The sequence below is a fragment of the Lactuca virosa genome, unplaced genomic scaffold (genome assembly GCF_052849685.1).
Source record: "Lactuca virosa cultivar CGN04683 unplaced genomic scaffold, Lactuca_virosa_CGN04683_v6 scaffold_22, whole genome shotgun sequence".
Classification (NCBI taxonomy): Eukaryota; Viridiplantae; Streptophyta; class Magnoliopsida; order Asterales; family Asteraceae; genus Lactuca; species Lactuca virosa.
The window spans coordinates 271,363-284,825 of record NW_027629989.1 but is presented as its reverse complement, the minus strand read 5'-3'; the positions used below and the strand labels follow the sequence as shown (position 1 = coordinate 284,825).

The 13,463-nt window shown below is 34.6% G+C and overlaps 2 long non-coding RNA genes and 1 pseudogene across 8 annotated transcripts; all 3 read left to right on the top strand.

Moving 5' to 3' along the window:
- The first annotated feature begins 460 nt into the window (after positions 1-460).
- Positions 461-1,607, top strand: LOC145142568 (uncharacterized). The gene is made up of 2 exons (XR_013723609.1): positions 461-623; positions 1,331-1,607. It is a non-coding gene; the product is annotated as an uncharacterized LOC145142568 (long non-coding RNA).
- Positions 1,608-2,301: 694 nt separating this feature from the next.
- Positions 2,302-6,243, top strand: LOC145142567 (uncharacterized). 7 transcript variants are annotated; one of them, XR_013723608.1, is made up of 7 exons: positions 2,302-2,678; positions 3,121-3,431; positions 3,903-3,960; positions 4,052-4,166; positions 4,398-4,467; positions 4,954-5,259; positions 5,967-6,243. It is a non-coding gene; the product is annotated as an uncharacterized LOC145142567 (long non-coding RNA). The 7 variants fall into 7 exon arrangements; XR_013723605.1 differs by having other exon boundaries at positions 3,109-3,431; XR_013723607.1 differs by having other exon boundaries at positions 2,302-2,693.
- A 5,487-nt stretch (positions 6,244-11,730) lies between these two features.
- LOC145142561 (secreted RxLR effector protein 161 pseudogene) lies at positions 11,731-12,477 on the top strand (annotated as a pseudogene).
- Positions 12,478-13,463: the final 986 nt, after the last annotated feature.

Below are 13,463 nucleotides of genomic sequence, written 5' to 3'. Positions count from 1 at the left end.
ATGACCATCATTTTAAAAATCATGAGAAATGCACGCCTTGAGGTGAAGCGGATGATGATCAAACTAGAGGCGTCGCCTCTGTGGTAGGATTTGATACGTATGCCTCGTACTAGTGAAGCGTAGAGGAATCGGTTGAGGCGGTGCGTTTTTCAGAAGCGTATGCCTTCGACTTTTTTTTTTTTTTTTTTTTTTTTGACTTTTTGACGTCGACTTCTTTTTACCTTTGTTTTATTCACCGGTTTTATAATAAAATTTAAAACCCGTTTCATATATTGAACAAGTCCACTCATTCGCTCACTCTAAAACGTCGCTCCTCTCTTCTTCTCAAAATTGCATCCCACCTGGTTCTGCTCTGGTCGAAGGTCTGCATTCTTCTATCGAAAGCATTTTGTAATTATTATTATTATTATTTTGTTAAGCAAATGATCTCTTTGGTACTCATAATTATTACATTGAAAGTTTGTAGTTTATGTTGTTGACTACTGGTATATGTGTGGTATTCAAATATAAGGGTTTAACATGTTTTTGTCGAGGGGTTTTACTGTTCTGAGGCTTCTTTAATTTCTACAACAAGAGGGTATCAGATTCTCCACCTCATCACTGATCAATGACATCAAAGAAAGGTAATTTCAGTTCTCATATGGAAAATTAGCCTATTTCTTTGGCATTTAGCTGTTGAGCACGACTATTTCATTATGTGAACAAGGTGAAACTTTTGGTAGTGAGCAGGGTTAGATGATAAAGAAACATAGAGATTGGTGATGAATATTTTAGTTTTAAAAAATCAGAGATCGGAGAGGTAGAAAGTAATACATCACTGTCTGTTCAGTATAAGCCTAGAATTAATTACTGTTACAGTTTCTGTACAGTTTACTTTTGTGAGTAAATTGATGTGTAATCATAAGGATTTGATACTTTTATTGATCATCACAACGATATTCTTTTGTTCAAACTAAGATAAAATGTATGATTGAACTTTAATGTAGTGCTTTGTATGATGAATTTGGGAAAGAGTTGAATGGTTCATTCTATTGGAAAAAAGATGTTTGTTTTATTCATAACTTTGATATGGTTAGTATTACATTTTCTTCCTTTCATTTGATTTATCATTACTCGACCACCGGTGATTTTCTTGATTCATGAATAGATTTAAAGGCTAGGGTGGACTGTGGAGGACTTATTTAGTCAAAGTTGGTTGGTTTTTTCTTCTTTCTAACTATTTAAAAATAAATGGCAAATTTTGTTAAATGGAAACTTTTGGTGTAGAAGTCAAATGTTGGGAATTTCTTATCTATAACCATTAACATATGTTTTAATTAATTTTCTACAGAGATCAAACCGTGACGTCTGAGAGGGGAAGTGAAAGCAGTTTTGTTCTATTCAGGTATATAGGCATAATTTGGCTCGATCTTAGGGGTAAGGAGTACCAAGTTCTGAAAGTTAGTATCTTATTATAAAAATCACGGCGATAATGATCTATATTTAATTACATAATTTTTTTGTGTATAAATAATTTTGTGTAAATAAAGGTCATGTAAAAACTATACATACACCAAAGGATCAAGGATGCGTGTGGGCACAATAAACATTGAGGTTTACCTTTCTAATGGCCTTAAATTTGTTGATTATGAGTTTCTGAGAGCATACTGTACACCTATTATTTTAGTTATGCATTTTTTAACAAAAAATTATAGTTATGATATCATGTCAAAATTAAGTTTCCATCATCTAATATTGCTATATAACAATATATAGAATTGATTTTTGTTGGTTTTGCATATTTATGCAGTGCTAATTTGTAAACAAGTTAAATCATTACTCTGAAAGAAATTGGAACATTGCTCTACATTATGGCAATTCAATTTCAGTAGGGTTGTATCATTTACCTGTTCATTTTCACTTATAATTGATAAAAAAAATAAGGTATAACTTTTGTAGGCATATGAAGTCTTTACCATCAAACTTATTTGTCTGAGTTGGAATAGAACAAACATCTTTGACATTATATATTTTCAACATTTTCTACTTTATTTTTGTGACATTATTGTTGAAATATAGGTACTCATAATTATTACATTGAGATTTTTAGTGGTTTATAAATTTTGAGTGAGGGACGTAAATATTTTGAACTTTCATGTTATATATATATATATATATATATATATATATATATATATATATATATATATATATATATATATATATATATATATATATTAAAAAATTGTTCCCTTATGACATTACCTAACCGTTCATAGGGTTATTTAACTGCACCTTAATTAATCTTACACCGACCCACCGCCACAAATACTTATCTATTCTTTTTAATCGTTCACTTCCACCGCCTCAGTTACCGCCTTCCCCACTGCTCACCTTCTCCGTTTCCCTCCACCGCTTACTTCCCAGCTACGCATGTCTCTACCTTCTATCAAACTTCGCTTCAGTCGCCAGTGGATTGTGCTTTTAGGGTTGAACGATTTTAGTTTATAGAAGATAAATGGTAAAAAAAATGGTTAGGCTGAGATTAAAGCAGAGAAAATCTTGAACCTTTTCCGTTTTATAAATCGATCTAGCCTTCCACGATTGGAGGTCGCCACCTTCTCTTTTTGCTTATCTGCTTCCCTTATCTGCTTATCTCATGCCTGGTTACGCTTCCTATCCTTAGTAACAGAGTTCAGGTATGTCAATTTAAGGTTTGTCTCTTTTTACCCTCTTCTACTTCTTCTCTGTTGATGGCGTTGTTTGATTTCGTCCTCTGTGTTGAAGGAAGTAGCTAAACTTTGTTTTGGGTATGATTTGGATAGTATTTTTTTCATTTTGATTTCCATCTTCTCCTACTCTAACTGTATTAATTTCTGTTTGGGTCTGATTTGGAAGTCCATCTTCAGCTACTCCATCTTAAAGTTAGTCATTCTGTTTTGACATAATGAATTCATATATAATATTGGACAAAACTTCTCTGTCAAAAAAGAAATAATTTGGGGCTTATTAGATTGGTTTTTTGCTCATAATTGGCACATCAACTGCTTGATGAAATGCTTCAAAGAACTGGTATTAGAGCTACTCCATCATTGACTATACAAGCTTCTTAACACACTTTTATATAAGTTTTTGGTCTAGGTTCAGATACGCATGCTGAGATTCTAACCAATGAGTTTGGCAAGTATGGTGAGATCGAAGACTGTAAGGCTGAGTCAAGTATAGTGGAAACCATTTACCTGATGTGCTCTCTTTTCTGATAATCTCTTTGAATAAGGTTATTAGTGTATCAGATAGCAATTCTTTACCATTTTCGTTTTAAGAATATAAATTTTCTTTGTCATCTCATTTTTGATTTAGTAAATAAGAGCAGCAGATGATTGCGATATGTGTATGTTGAAAATGTCTGAATCAAGTAAATATGTTGAAAGCGGTGGATGGTAGGTGGTTTGGTGAGTATATCCATTTCATTAACCATTTAATCATTCATTTTTGGGTATTTTTTTAGTTAATTTTTCTTTTGGGAACTTCATCGTGAGGTTTGAAGTTTGCTCGATTAATTTTTCTTTTGGGTATTTGTTGATCCTTGCATCCTTTTTCACTTTTATTATTATTATTTTTTTGGTTTATTAATTAGACATAATCCCATTGAATTTAAATGCTTTTTTAATAGTGAATACAAATTTTGATGAAGCCTTTCCAAATTCGAGCTTCAATTCTTCATTCTCATAAGAATTTGAATATATAATGTAAAATTTTTAATATTTTCATAATTCTCTTAAACTTCTAATCTAATTTAATTAAAAATTATTATCGTGTAAAATTAAAAAATCCGGAGTTTTCTGTTAAAAAAAAAAGGACTTAATCGTAACTTTTCCCAAAATATTAGGACTTTTCTGACAATTTCCCTTTAAAATATGCAGCAAATCAACATTCGTGGAGTAGTTACACCATTGTCTTCATTATACTTTGAAATTTATGGTGAAATATAGCACTGTACCTATTTTTATTAGTTTCCTATTCATGATTTTGAAAAACCATTTAGTCGCATACATGGTTTACATTTGTATAGGTGATTGATTTGGGTTTGAATTATTGGCCAACCATGTCAGCAAAGTCATAGAGTGTACATGCATTATTGGCTTCATACGATGGTCAAAGGCAAAGGACTTTCATGTGAACCAATGGTTAGTGGTTAATTTCAATGAATAATGTAGGTGCATAAAATTTAAGCTTTTAGTGTTGTTTAAATTTTCAACTAGATTGATGTATTGATTGATTGCGAGTTACAGAGGTAATAAATACAGTTCATGGAGGGTGATCTAAAACCTGTTCTATTCTTTCCCAAATATTGGGATTTTTACTTTTGTACATTTGCAGTTTATAGTGAAGACCTGTATTATGCATTTTAATTATAGGTACCCTGGATTTAACACACTCAAGCTATGTAATAGAGGTGGAATGCATGTTGCCTTTGTGGATTATGAGGTATGTCACTTCATTTTATTTTTGACTCCTTCAAGAGAAAGCAATAGTCCTAATTTAATTAAGTTTTAGTGGTAAATGCACAAAAAAAAAAGGTTAATATTTCGGGAAAATTTCGTTCATATCCTTAAAAACCTTAAAAATTACTTCAATATCCTAATTATTCTTTTATACAGTGTTGTTTAAGCTTATACCACGTCCTTTGAAATTAAAAGAAAAAATGGGATTATTATTTCATTATTTTTCAAATTGTTATCTTGAATGAAAGAAAAAAAAGTGGGATTACTACTTTATTTAAGTAATCTTTGTTGGAATTTTGAGTTTTACGAGAAGTTAATGCAACTTTAAAATGTTGGGGGCCTATCAGTTCAGCAATGAAAGTTAAAATTTGAATATTATTTTCTTTGAAAACATCACAAATTGTCAAGTTATGCTTATTACATATATTTATTTTTCACTTCTCAAAAAGATTGGTTTATTGTCTTGCAGCTAATTGTTGCTCGCAGATATCATGAAGTTGAAGAGGTCTGATATGAAAGAAATGCAGTTGCAAACAAGATGACAGGAAAAGTGGAACAATTAAAAAGCATAAAGACTCATAGAAGAAGCTATACTTTTGGATATGTGAAAGTTTGTAGTTTATGTTGTTGACTACTGGTATATGTGTGGTATTCAAATATAAGGGTTTAACATGTTTTTGTCGAGGGGTTTTACTGTTCTGAGGCTTCTTTAATTTCTACAACAAGAGGGTATCAGATTCTCCACCTCATCACTGATCAATGACATCAAAGAAAGGTAATTTCAGTTCTCATATGGAAAATTAGCCTATTTCTTTGGCATTTAGCTGTTGAGCACGACTATTTCATTATGTGAACAAGGTGAAACTTTTGGTAGTGAGCAGGGTTAGATGATAAAGAAACATAGAGATTGGTGATGAATATTTTAGTTTTTAAAAATCAGAGATCGGAGAGGTAGAAAGTAATACATCACTGTCTGTTCAGTATAAGCCTAGAATTAATTACTGTTACAGTTTCTGTACAGTTTACTTTTGTGAGTAAATTGATGTGTAATCATAAGGATTTGATACTTTTATTGATCATCACAACGATATTCTTTTGTTCAAACTAAGATAAAATGTATGATTGAACTTTAATGTAGTGCTTTGTATGATGAATTTGGGAAAGAGTTGAATGGTTCATTCTATTGGAAAAAAGATGTTTGTTTTATTCATAACTTTGATATGGTTAGTATTACATTTTCTTCCTTTCATTTGATTTATCATTACTCGACCACCGGTGATTTTCTTGATTCATGAATAGATTTAAAGGCTAGGGTGGACTGTGGAGGACTTATTTAGTCAAAGTTGGTTGGTTTTTTCTTCTTTCTAACTATTTAAAAATAAATGGCAAATTTTGTTAAATGGAAACTTTTGGTGTAGAAGTCAAATGTTGGGAATTTCTTATCTATAACCATTAACATATGTTTTAATTAATTTTCTACAGAGATCAAACCGTGACGTCTGAGAGGGGAAGTGAAAGCAGTTTTGTTCTATTCAGGTATATAGGCATAATTTGGCTCGATCTTAGGGGTAAGGAGTACCAAGTTCTGAAAGTTAGTATCTTATTATAAAAATCACGGCGATAATGATCCATATTTAATTACATAATTTTTTTGTGTATAAATAATTTTGTGTAAATAAAGGTCATGTAAAAACTATACATACACCAAAGGATCAAGGATGCGTGTGGGCACAATAAACATTGAGGTTTACCTTTCTAATGGCCTTAAATTTGTTGATTATGAGTTTCTGAGAGCATACTGTACACCTATTATTTTAGTTATGCATTTTTTAACAAAAAATTATAGTTATGATATCATGTCAAAATTAAGTTTCCATCATCTAATATTGCTATATAACAATATATAGAATTGATTTTTGTTGGTTTTGCATATTTATGCAGTGCTAATTTGTAAACAAGTTAAATCATTACTCTGAAAGAAATTGGAACATTGCTCTACATTATGGCAATTCAATTTCAGTAGGGTTGTATCATTTACCTGTTCATTTTCACTTATAATTGATAAAAAAAATAAGGTATAACTTTTGTAGGCATATGAAGTCTTTACCATCAAACTTATTTGTCTGAGTTGGAATAGAACAAACATCTTTGACATTATATACTTTCAACATTTTCTACTTTATCTTTGTGACATTATTGTTGAAATATAGGTACTCATAATTATTACATTGAAATTTTTAGTGGTTTATAAATTTTGAGTGAGGGACGTCAATATTTTGAACTTTCATGTTAAGTATAGTAGCTGAAATAATCATATTTGGTGAATGGTTGTAATATATCATGACTACTACCGAATTGTTTTGGCCTGTGTTAGGATGTTTTGGGTTGGAATGTTTTGTTGAGAGACTATTTTCAACACATCTAATTTGTTTACTAATAAACATATGTAACATATTTATTAAAATCCAACACCTAAGACCACGTGCATGACTTGTTGTGCATGTGTCTAGCTATCTTTTAATATATGTTTAGTTTGTTTTATTTATGTTCTCCAGAAAAGTTATTCTTGACTTTGTCTTTTTAGGTAGTAGGTTGTCCATTATCTTTAGGCTCTTATGTTAGTGGAGCAGTTTTTTATGTTTCTGTCATTTTCCTTTTACGTGTAAGCCTTCTTAGGCATCAAGCTTTGTCACTTTTCTATAATGAAGTAACACAACTTTTGTGTAACGTTCCTGTGTTGTCTAATTTCCCTGCACACACTTTACATAGTGTTAACAAATCAAGTGACAAAGCTTGATGCCTAAGAAGGCTTACACGTGAAAGGAAAATGACAGAAACATAAAAAACTGCTCCACTAACATAAGAGCCTAAAGATAATGGACAACCCACTACCTAAAAAGACAAAGTCAAGAATAACTTTTATGGGGAAAATAAATAAAGCAAACTAAACATATATTAAAAGATAGCTAGACATATGCACAACAAGTCATGCACGTGGTCTTAGGTGTTGGATTTTAATACTCCCTCTCAACACCAACATTCACCATTCCCATTGTCTCACAGAAGTTGGTCAATTTCTTGCTTGAGAGGCCTTTAGTGAATGAGTCTGCAACTTGGTCTGAAGTTTTTATGTATTGAAGGTCTATGTCTCCATTTAAAACTTTCTCACGGATGAAGTGATAATGAACCTCCACGTGTTTGGTTCTTGCATGAAACGTTGGGTTCTTAGCCAACTGTATTGAAGAGAGATTGTCACAATAAAGCTTGATCTTGTGACCTTCCCATTCATGTAGATCTTTTAGAAGTTGAACCAACCAAACACTCTCTTGGGCTGCCATTGCAGCAGCTCTACACTCTGCTTCGGTTGTGGATAGAGACACTGTGGGCTGCCGTTTACTGCACCATGAGATTGCACTAGACCCCAACATGAACACATATCCTGTTGTAGAGCGTCGTGTGTTTAAGTCACCTGCATAGTCAGCATCGCAGAAACCAACTAGCTTGCACATTGACTCCCTCTTAAACACAATTCCTTGATCAAGTGTTGCTTTCACATACCTTAGAACTCGACGTATGGCAGCAAGATGAGATCTCCTAGGGTTTTGCATGAACCGACTCAAAACCCCTACAACAAAAGCTATGTCAGGCCGTGTCAAAGTGAGATAAATGAGGCTTCCCACAATCTTCATGTATATAGTCGTGTCTTCTAACTCTCTGCTGGTATCAACACAAAGTTTTGAGTTTGTGTCAATTGGTGTCATTGCTGGCTTACTGTCAATCATTCCAAATCTACTCAAGAGATCCACAGAATACTTATGTTGGTGTAGAACAATGTCTCCATTCTCTTCATACTTCAATTCTAGGCCTAGAAAGTGTTTCAAATCACCAAGGTCTTTCATGTGAAACCGAGTACATAGATTCTTTCTCACTTGATCAACCACTTCATACAAATCACCTGTGATTATCAGATCATCTACATAAACCAGCACGATTGCAACCTTACCTTCTTCAGCTCTTACAAACAAACTTGCATCAGCAGCTGTCATCATAAAACCATTGTGATCTAAAAACTCAGCAATTTTACCAAACCATGCTCTTGGGGATTGTTTTAATCCATACAATGCCTTCTTGAGTTTACATACATAGTTTGGATGATCTTTGCTCTCAAACCCTGTTGGTTGCTCCATGTGAATGACATGATCCAGATCACCGTATAGGAACGCGTTGCACACATCCATCTGTCTGAGTTTCCACCCTTTGCTGGCAGCTAGGGCTAGGAGGACACGTATAGTTGTAAGCTTTTCCACTGGGCTGAAAGTATCCTCATAATCAAGCCCATATTGCTGAGAGAATCCGCGAGCCACTAGCCGGGCTTTATACCTCTCTACAGAGCCATCTGCCTTCCGTTTTATCTTGTATACCCATTTACATGATATGGGCTTTACTTCTTTTGGCTTAGGTACCAGCTCCCACGTTTGGTTTTGAACTAGGGCTTCCATCTCTTCCTCCATAGCAACCATCCATTCTCTTTTTGTACAAGCCTGTTTAAAAGATTCAGGCTCACATATCTGGTTTTCAATAACAGCAGCATGTGCGTATCTTGGATTAGGTTTCCTTAATCTTGATGATCGCCTAAGACTTGAAGACTCATCTCTCTCATCATCAGAGTTAGAGGAATTGAAGACCCCTGTCTGCCATGGATGTTGTTCTTGTCTTGGAACAATATCTTCTTCTATAATAGTATCTACATCATCAATGTTTAGATTGATGGTAGAGGACTCCACACCTTCCTTGAGTACGTCGGAATCAGGAAGTGTTTCATGATTTGTTGACCACCATGAGGATGTCTCGTCAAAAACTATGTTTCTTGAGACGTAACACTTGCCACTGTTAGGATCACAGCACCTCCAGCCTTTTCTCTCTGAATCATACCCAACAAATATGGAACGGATAGCTTTCTTCTCCATCTTATGACGTAAGTGACTGGGTATAAACACATAACATATACAGCCAAATACTCGAAGATGGCTAACATTTGGTTTAATACCAAAGAGCTTCTCAAAGGGCGACACAAAACCCAAATTCTGTTGTGGGATTCGATTTATAACATAAGCTGCAGTGTTCATACCTTCTGCCCAGAAACGACCTGGGACATTTTTGTCATGGATCATGCTGCCACATATTTCAGCTAGGTGCCTGTTTTTACGCTCTGAAACTCCGTTCTGTTGTGGCGTGTTTGGACAAGTTAATTGTCTTCCGATTTTGTGTTCCCTTAAGTAATCAGCAAATTCTTTTGCCAAGTACTCTCCACCATTGTCTGATCTGAGTCGTAATACACGATGCTTTCCATCTCTTTTTGCTTCAGCTTTAAACTCTTTAAACTTACTGAAGGTTTCTGATTTTTCTTTCATGAAGTATACCCATACAAACCTTGAGAAGTCATCGATAAAGGTCACCATATACTTCATTCCTCTCACTGATGGTTGTTTCACAGGTCCGAACACATCTGAGTGTATCAACTCCAAAGGTGCCTTTGCTTGATATGCGGACTTTTTGAAGGGCAATTGGTGAGCTTTTCCATATTGACAACCTGCACACACTAGGCCTTTACTCACTTCTAGTTCTGGAAGACCGCTGACAAGCTTCTTTTTCATCATAGTGTCGAGTTTGTCATAAGCTACATGACCCAAGCGCATATGCCAAAGATCCACATTTTGATTTTTCTTTGATTTATCTACATATGCAGTTTCAGCAGACATCACATAGATAGACTCCGATCTTCTTCCTTTGGCAATTGGGTAAGATGGAGTTTCAAACTCCTTATACACTTTGACATCATTGGGACCAAAAAGCACATAATGACCAGCTGAGGTTAATTGGGAAACAGAGAGCAAGTTCTTTTTCATTCCAGGAACATGATACACACTTTTTAACATCATCTCCTTCTTGTTTTCTTCCGGGTGAAACTGGACATCACCAACGTGGGCAATTTTAAGTTTTGAGTTATCAGCAATCACAACAACTCTAATTCCACCATATTCAACTGCATTTTGAATAATCTTTTTATCTCCCGTCATATGATTTGAGCAGCCGGAATCAACTACCCATTCATCTAACTTGTTCTTCGATTTTTCAGTTGTAGCTGCAAGGGCCATGACATGTTCATCTTGTGCAAAATGTGCTTCAGCATCCCATGCGTCTTCTTCTTGAGCAGTTGCTGCATTGCCTTCTTCCATACGTTGTTGTGGACAATTTATTGCCATGCGTCCTTTTTTACCACAATTATAACATTTAAAAGGAAACTTTTTGTTAGACCGAGAACTTTTCTGCTTCTCCACTGATTGTTCTCCCTTCTCATTGTCATGATTTCTCCTCTCGTTCCGTTTGTGCTTATCATAATTCTTTTTCTGTCCCTGGTTTGAGTTAGCCTTGTACTTCCCTTTACTTCTCTCCACATAAAGGGCTTCATCTTCGGCTTTAACAGAGATGCTTACCATCTGTTTTGCGAGAGCCTCCTGCCAAGAGGTTTTCAAACTCTACCAAAGAAGGTTGGACATACCAACCTTGTATTGCAGCCACAAAGCTTCTAAACTCAGGCTTTAAGCCGTGAATAATGATCCGCTTCATATGAGTCTCAGGAATATAAGACTGTGGATCAAGTTCTGAAATCTCCCTGCAAGTTGACTTCACTTTATGGAAATACTGAGGAATAGACATCTCACGTTGAGACACAGAGAGCAACTCATTTTCCAGAAGTTGCAACTTTGTGTCATTCTTTTTCGAGAACAGTGATTGAAGAGTTTTCCAGTCTTCGACTGGAGTCACAACATCCCGGATGTGTTAAAGAATGTCTTCTTCAACTGTTGTCTTCATAATAAACATCGCCTTTCCCGCCTTGATCTTCCATTTTCGCAGAACCCCATTGTTATCTTCAGCTTCTGGTTGCGCTTTCTCAGTACCATCTACAACCTCCCACAAATCCTGCCCCTGCATGTACGAAGTGATACAAGTGGACCATGTGTTGTAGTTTTGGTTGTTGAGTTTCTTGACACCACCTACTACTTGAAGATCAGCCATGGGTCTAGCTCTGATACCAGATTTGTTAACACTATGTAAAGTGTTTGCAGGGAAATTAGACAACACAGGAACTTTACACAAAAGTTGTGTTACTTCATTATAGAAAAGTGACAAAGCTTGATGCCTAAGAATTTTTTTTTTTTTTTTTTTGATTGACAGTAAGCCAGCAATGACACCAATTGACACAAACTCAAAACTTTGTGTTGATACCAGCAGAGAGTTAGAAGACACGACTATATACATGAAGATTGTGGGAAGCCTCATTTATCTCACTTTGACACGGCCTGACATAGCTTTTGTTGTAGGGGTTTTGAGTCGGTTCATGCAAAACCCTAGGAGATCTCATCTTGCTGCCATACGTCGAGTTCTAAGGTATGTGAAAGCAACACTTGATCAAGGAATTATGTTTAAGAGGGAGTCAATGTGCAAGCTAGTTGGTTTCTGCGATGCTGACTATGCAGGTGACTTAAACACACGACGCTCTACAACAGGATATGTGTTCATGTTGGGGTCTAGTGCAATCTCATGGTGCAGTAAACGGCAGCCCACAGTGTCTCTATCCACAACCGAAGCAGAGTGTAGAGCTGCTGCAATGGCAGCCCAAGAGAGTGTTTGGTTGGTTCAACTTCTAAAAGATCTACATGAATGGGAAGGTCACAAGATCAAGCTTTATTGTGACAATCTCTCTTCAATACAGTTGGCTAAGAACCCAACGTTTCATGCAAGAACCAAACACGTGGAGGTTCATTATCACTTCATCCGTGAGAAAGTTTTAAATGGAGACATAGACCTTCAATACATAAAAACTTCAGACCAAGTTGCAGACTCATTCACTAAAGGCCTCTCAAGCAAGAAATTGACCAACTTCTGTGAGACAATGGGAATGGTGAATGTTGGCGTTGAGAGGGAGTATTAAAATCCAACACCTAAGACCACGTGCATGACTTGTTGTGCATATGTCTAGCTATCTTTTAATATATGTTTAGTTTGCTTTATTTATTTTCCCCATAAAAGTTATTCTTGACTTTGTCTTTTTAGGTAGTGGGTTGTCCATTATCTTTAGGCTCTTAGTGGAGCAGTTTTTTATGTTTCTGTCATTTTCCTTTCACGTGTAAGCCTTCTTAGGCATCAAGCTTTGTCACTTTTCTATAATGAAGTAACACAACTTTTGTGTAAAGTTCCTGTGTTGTCTAATTTCCCTGCAAACACTTTACATAGTGTTAACAATATTAACTTATTTTAACATATAATTAATGGCGTAAATAAACAAAAAAAAAAAATCAATAATTTTTCTTTAAAAACAAATTTTATAATGGGTTTTCAGTAAAAGGTGAAAAAAAGTAAAGAGTTTTTCTAAATTTGAGATTTGATATTTTATTACAAAAATATTTTTCGCTAATTGCCATCTGTTTTTGTTAAACATGGGGATGAATTTTGGGAACATTCTGCAGTTTTTATGACATCATAGGTAAAAATTGAAAAATCATAATCATAACACATAGTTTTTTTTGTTGCAAGGAAGACTTGTGAGAGGTGCAATTAAGTGATGGTGATATATAGGAGTATTACTTTTGAGCAATAGTTGTAATTCTGGAAATAATTTTATGAGGAATATTTCCAGAAAAGATGCAAAGGTTTTCTTTACATAAATTACAAAAAAAATAAAATAAGAAATGATTTGAAAATGATATCAAGCACACCACAAATTTGTCGAGTTATTTTTTTTTTGTTACTATGCAATATGTTTTCCATTCAATTATATAAAAATTCACATCTAATAATTTGCTTTTTGTTGCTTTTAGATGAAGTTATTGCGGAAAAGATACAGAAGAGAGGTTGGGCTTGCACTTCAACTTCATGAAAGTCGGGTCCTGATTTTTTAATCACTTACTTGAACAATAC